Source organism: Vulpes vulpes, chromosome 8 (assembly GCF_048418805.1).
Source record: "Vulpes vulpes isolate BD-2025 chromosome 8, VulVul3, whole genome shotgun sequence".
NCBI lineage: Eukaryota > Metazoa > Chordata > Mammalia > Carnivora > Canidae > Vulpes > Vulpes vulpes.
The window spans coordinates 32,876,274-32,883,469 of NC_132787.1; positions in this window are offsets into that span (position 1 = coordinate 32,876,274).

Here is a 7,196-nt window from a genome sequence, read left to right on the forward strand (position 1 = left end):
AAATGAATAAAGTCTTAAAAAAAAAAAAACAAAAAAACAAACCTAAGCTGCAGACATACATATGTGCGGAGGTCATGAATATACAAATGGAGTGGATGAATCATGCCCTCTCCCAGAGAAAGGCTGTGGAGTGAGGAGAGAACCTAGGTGAGAGCTCAAGGGAACCTCAATGTTTGGAGAAGAGCAGAGGGAAAGAGCCTGATAACAATCAAAAAGACACAGCCATTGTGGACATTGCTGCTATGAACATTGGGGTGCAGGTGTCTTGGTTTTTCACTACATTTGTATCTTTGGGGTAAACCCCCAGTAGTGCAATTGCTGGGTCATAGGGTAGCTCTATTTTTAACTCTTTGAGGAAACGCCACACAATAGCCAAACTGGAAGGATCCTCAGTGTCCATCAACAGATGAATGGATAAAGAAGCTGTGGTCTATGTATACAATGGAATATTCCTCAGCCATTAGAAACGACAAATCCCCACCATTTGCTCCAACATGGATGGAACTGGAGGGTATTATGCGGAGGGAAGTAAGTCAATCGGAGAAGGACAAACATTATACGGTTTCACTCATGTGAGGAATATAAAAATTAGTGAAAGGGACTATAAGGGAAAGGAGAGAAAATGAGGGGGGAAAACCAGAGAGGGTGAAAAAAGCATGAGAGACTCCTAATTCTGGGAAATGAACAAGGGGTTGTGGAAGGAAAGGTGGGTGGAGGGATGGGGTGACTAGGTGATGGGCAGGCACTGAGGGGGGCACTTGGGATGAGCACTGGGTGTTATACTATATGTTGGCAAATCGAACGCCAATAAAAAAAATACAAAAAAAAATTTTTTAAGTTTACCTGATTAGAAAATACAAAAACAAAAACAAACAAAAAAACACACAAAAAAAGACACGACCAGTCATATGGGAGGAAAATGAGAAAATCAACGAGGAGGAGGTGACCAGCCTGCATTACTATATCAGTAAGTGCCACTGAGGCAAGTCTGCCTCCACTGGATCATCCTAGGGCTTGTCACCATCTCTCTTCCCTGGACTCCTGCAGTGACCTAATTAGTCTCACTTCCCTTCCATCTGTTTCTAGGCAACATCCAGGAGGACTTGGCTTTAAAACTCTCACTTTGCCTTTAGACTGAAATGTATACTCCATTTCTTGCCCTGCCAGGCTGTGTGTGATTTGGCCCCTGACCACTCCTTCCCCTTCCTTTCTCTTATCTCTTCCTCTAATCTTCTGGCCTTGGTGAACTTTTACTTCCTTGAATATACTAAGCTCTTTATTGTCCCAGGGCCTTTGCACTAGCTGTTATGTCTGCCTGAAGCCCTTTTTACCTCTTTTTCAAGCAGCTGGGCCTTCTCATCCTATAGGTCCTAACCTAACCCACTCCTCCTCAAAAAGGTCCTCAGTGGCCCCTCTGTCTAACCCAGGATCCCCCCACAGTTCTCCATCATAGAGTTGTGTTTATGTTTTCCTTCTTAAGACAAACCATCATTTGCAGTTTAGAGACTAAACTCTTTCGAGATTTAACTCTTTCTCTCTCTCTCTCTCTCTCTCTCTCTCTCTCTCAATAATAAGAAGGAGGCCCAAACCTACTTTGTTCCCCCTTATGCCCCCAGCACCTAGTTCAGGGCCACATTTAGGGATGAATTCAGCTGTGAGTAACAGACAACTGAACCAACAGCAGCTTAAACTAAAACACTGTTATGTCCTCACGTAGTAAGAAACCTAGCAGTAGGCTCAGCAGCTCCATGCTTACATCTCTGTCTTTCCTTGCTGTTTCCCTCATGGCTGCAAGATGGCTGGTGCTGCTCCGGCCATCACATCCATGTTCAAAGCAGGAAAAAAGGGAGAGGAGCAAAGGCTGTATCAATAGTATCTGTCTAATTTTATGAGGAAACAAAAGCAGAAGCTCCCCCATCAGATTTCCATGTATATCTAATGGGCCAGAGCTGACACAGAGTCACCTACATCTGCAAAAGAGATGAGGAAAGTGTTCGTTTGCCTTCCCAGGCTCTATAGTGGGGAGCAGCAAAGAAGAATGATATTCAGAATGGCTTTGGAGTAGCGAGCCTACAGGGGCTTCTGCTAGGAGACAATGAGTAGGGGTGTATACTAGGAGCCTATAATTTGGGATAGTGAGAAATGGGAGACAGCTGGAGAGACGGGTTGAGGCCAGATTGCAAAGGCTCTTAAAGGTTTTAATTCTACATTCTTACTTATGAGCTGATGCAAATGGCACAGGAGCACTTTGCCACCTCCCCTGGCCATGTCTCCTCCCCCTTTGAAGCCCCCAAATAGTGGAGCATCCCTTAAGATTAGGAAGAGATTGGTTTTAGGTCTCCTCTCCCTCAGTGAGGACATGGGGTGATTGGATGATGGTGATATAGTGAATTCAGAGAAAAGAGAGCCAGGAGCAAAGGAAATAAATTGTTTATTCTCGATCTGGATTTAAAATGAAAAACAGAACCACGGAGACCAGGGTTTCTAATTGCCAATCTATGGACAAGTAAAGCAATCTCTTTTCCTGACTCCCATGTCTTGTCTGTATCTTCCCCAAAGTAGAACTTGAAAAGATCCTCTGGCCCCGTCTCACTCCTCCTCTCCCTAGGGTCTAGAGTTGAGCATATGGCTAATATTTTAGATCATGGTGTAATGAAGTTGGAAAACAGTAAAGTACAGATATTAACAAATATCTAAACAATGCTCAGGGTTTAGTGCTCAGGAACACAGCCTGGAAGTGCAGATAGAAGGATGCTCTGCCTCATTCAGAAGCCATCTTCCTGTGGCATTAACATCCTTGTGTGCTTTGTGAGCACCACCCAGTAAACTGTGTCCCGAACCTAACACAGCACAATACCACACTCTCCTCTTTCCATAAGGTCATTGTGGGTATAAATACGGTGGAACATTTGGCTAAGTTCAGGGAATTGGTCATCACTTGTTTAAGGAAGACTTCCTTCACTTACATTTGGCTTCTCCACTCCTGAGTAATACTACTTTGATCTTGAGCACGTAATTAAAGCTTCATAGCATGCCACATCGATGGGTATTTATTTGGTTGAATACTGTAGATCCTGCCTTTGAATTTATATTCTTGACTAGCTCTATGGTTTTTTATTTAGAAATACTTTGTCTCTATAGCCATCATCATCTGGGGAGAGACTCAGGCAATAGACACAAATGCAAAATCAAGAATCAACCTGCCCACGGTGAAAATGCCAAAGTGGACTGGATGGAGGTGCAGCAGGAATTGGTATGGGCTGCATAGAGCAATCTCGTAGTCAAACTCCAACTAAAAATTGAATTTAGTTTTTGTTGGCAATGAATTCATTAGACCCTCATCAAAAGGTCATCTGATGAGCTGGCTCACACCCAGCTTCTCACGTCATGCCTCATCTCTCCTGGGCTCCTCATCCTCCAGCAGCATGAGAATAAATGCTGGTTCCCCTAAGGTGCCCCTCACTTCCCCTGCTCAGTGCCTTTGCCCGCACTGCTAGCACACCTAGAACCTCCCCACGTCTCCTCTGCATGTCCCTCAAATATCAGCTGAAGAGACTGAATTCTTCCCTAATTCCTCCAGTTATTCCCCTCTTCCCTATGTCACCCCCCCCACCCCACCCAGAGCATAAGGACATGTGCACGGTGAATGCTCAGTCTCACTAATGTAGATTATTCTGAATTTCTAAAAGAGAGCTTTTGATAACTAACATTTATGGAACATTCGTCAAGTCCCAGGCACTATGCAAACTCATTGCATGAATTGCCTTATTTATCCTACACAACAAGCCCGTGAGGTTGTTACAGGCTCTGCACCTCTACCCGTTTACAGATGAACTAGGGCAGCTCAGGAAGGCCTATTAACATACCCCAGGCTGCACAGATGGTACCTGACAGAGCCAGAATGCGAGCTCAGGAAGCTTGACTCCAGGACCAAATACTCCCAAACATTCAGTTCGATGTCTGGTTTCCTCATCTGGCAAGAAGGAAAGGAGGCTGGGAGGGAGTTGTCTGGGTGGATGTGCCTTCCTCCTTGTATAATTTATTCCCAGGTTCAACCAAAGTGGCAATGATAGAACCCGATATCCCTAGGGTATGTCCCACTGCCTGAAATTTAGGTGAACAAACCCCATGAACTTCAGAGACAACACAGATATGCAGCAGCAACCTGTCTGCCACCTGTCCAACCAGCAGCCCTGTCTGTCTTGTCTCTCTCTCTCTCCCTCTACAGATTAAAATTTAGCTAAAAGATCTTATGCCGCCAGTGCAAACACAGAACCATTGCCCCTCCTTAAATAATATCTATAACATACTTCTGAATATATAATACGTGTCTTCAATCATGCTCTCTCCACTCTTGATTTTAGAGTCCTTTCTTCTGGGCCACCCAAAGGGGGCATTCCCACAGGGTGTTTGCTGGGTGAGCAGAGTGCATCAAGAATGGAGAAGCCTACCCCGAATAGCCAGGGGAATTTTAAAAAAGAAAACCATATCTGGGGGCATCACAATGCCAGATTTCAGGTTGTACTACAAAGCTGTGGTCATCAAGACAGTGTGGTACTGGCACAAAAACAGACACATAGATCAATGGAACAGAATAGAGAACCCAGAAGTGGACCCTGAAATGTACGGTCATCTAATATTTGATAAAGGAGGAAAGACTATCCATTGGAAGAAAGACAGTCTCTTCAATAAATGGTGCTGGGAAAATTGGACATCCACATGCAGAAGAATGAAACTGGACCACTCTCTTTCACCATACACAAAGATAAACTCAAAATGGATGAGAGATCTAAATGTGAGACAAGAGTCCATCAAAATCATAGAAGAGAACACAGGCAACACCCTTTTTGAGCTCGGCCACAGTAACTTCTTGCAAGATACATCCACAAAGGCAAAAGAAACAAAAGCAAAAATGAACTATTGGGACTTCATCAAGATAAGCTTTTGCACAGCAAAGGATACAGTCAACAAAACTAAAAGACAACCTACAGAATGGGAGAAGATATTTGCAAATGACATATCAGATAAAGGGCTAGTTTCCAAAATCTATAAAGAACTTATTAAACTCAACACCAAAGAAGCAAACAATCCAATCATGAAATGGGCAAAAGACATGAACAGAAATCTCACAGAGGAAGACATGGACATGGCCAACATGCACATGAGAAAATGCTCTGCATCACTTGCCATCAGGGAAATACAAATCAAAACCACAATGAGATACCACCTCACACCAGTGAGAATGGGGAAAATTAACAAGGCAGGAAACAACAAATGTTGGAGAGGATGCGGAGAAAAGGGAACCCTCTTACACTGTTGGTGGGAATGTGAACTGGTGCAGCCACTCTGGAAAACTGTGTGGAGGTTCCTCAAAGAGTTAAAAATAGACCTGCCCTAGACCCAGCAATTGCACTGTTGGGGATTTACCCCAAAGATTCAGATGCAATGAAACGTCGGGACACCTGCACCCCGATGTTTCTGTCAGCAATGGCCGCAATAGCCAAACTGTGGAAGGAGCCTCGGTGTCCATCGAAAGATGAATGGATAAAGAAGATGTGGTCTATGTATACAATGGAATATTACTCAGCAATTAGAAACGACAAATACCCACCATTTGCTTCTACGTGGATGGAACTGGAGGGTATTATGCTGAGTGAAGTAAGTCAATCGGAGAAGGACAAACAGTGTATGTTCTCATTCATTTGGGGAATATAAATAATAGTGAAAGGGAATATAAAGGAAGGGAAAAGAAATGTTGGGAAATATCAGGAAGGGAGACAGAACATAAAGACTCCTAACTCGGGGAAACGAACTAGGGGTGGTGGAAGGGGAGGAGGGCGGGGGGTGGGGGTGAATGGGTGACGGGCACTGAGGTGGACACTTGACGGGATGAGCACTGGGTGTTTTTCTGTATGTTGGTAAATTGAACACCAATAAAAATTAATTAAAAAAAAAAAAAGAATGGAGAAGCCTACAGTAGAGGCAGAGCTCAGTCATGCCTCAACCATTCCAGAAACGAAGAGGAACCTTTAGCACTTGGTTGTACCTGCAAAGGCCCCATGGAGGAAGTGGAGTTACGGGAGTTCATGTAACTTGTAGGACAAGGGCTCAGTGGTCATTGGAGAATACCGTCCTTGATTCCTCCCCTCTCTCAGAGGATGAGGTGCCCACTGTCCATCCAGGCTGATCCTGTCACCTGCACTGGGGCCAGGTATCACCTCTCTAGGCATTCTGGCCCATCTTGCTCCATCCTTGTGATTTCAACCTTTCCCTCTCCCCCGACTCTCTCCTTTCCACATAGAATCATCTCACACCCTCCAGTTGAAGCAGAGACACTTCCCTTGGTCCTATCTTGTTTTCCAGTACATCTCAGTTCTCTCATTTCCTCCACAAATTGCTTTACAAATTGCTTTACACACAGAGTGTTCATTTCCTTTCCTCTTGTTCACTCTGTTGATAGATGTTAAAACTTCCTCTGAAATTGATCTTCATTCACAAAGTCCAACAGGCATATTTTGGTCTATATCAGGGTGGATAGCTCCTCTGTATCATTTGACAGAGATCCCCCCTTCTCCCTGGCTTTTCTCCTTTGGCACCTGTGGTCTATCGGTCTCAAATGCACCTACCTCAGATTACTCTCTACTGCCTTCGTGGGCTTCTGTCTCTTCCTGCCCTGCCCTTAAGTCTCTGGTGTTCTCCAGGTGGGGGCACACCCTACCCTCTTCCTGACACATCATGTCATTCTGCACATCTTCCCAAGGTGAGCCCATCCACGATGTCACAGATCATGCCCGTGGGCTCTGTGACCATTCATGTGCTGGTGACTCCCAAGTATTTGATTCCAGCCCACCTCTCTGACTTAACTTCTGTATACATCCCATCTCTTTTCAAAACGTGGCCTGCAGGCATGTGGAAATAAGAAATGGGTCCCTTTATTCCCTTTCACTAAAGGGAAAGGAGAGAAAATGAGTGAAAATATCAGTGAGGGTGACAAAACATGAGAGACACCTAACTCTGGGAAATGAACAAGGGGTAGTAGAAGGGGAAGTGGGCAGGGGGTTGGGGTGATTGGGTGATGGGCACTGAGGGGGGCACTTGGCGGGATGAGCACTGGGTGTTATGCTGTATGTTGGCAAATTGAACTCCAATTAAAAAAATTTTTTAAATAAAAATACATAAGAGAATAAACTGTCAGA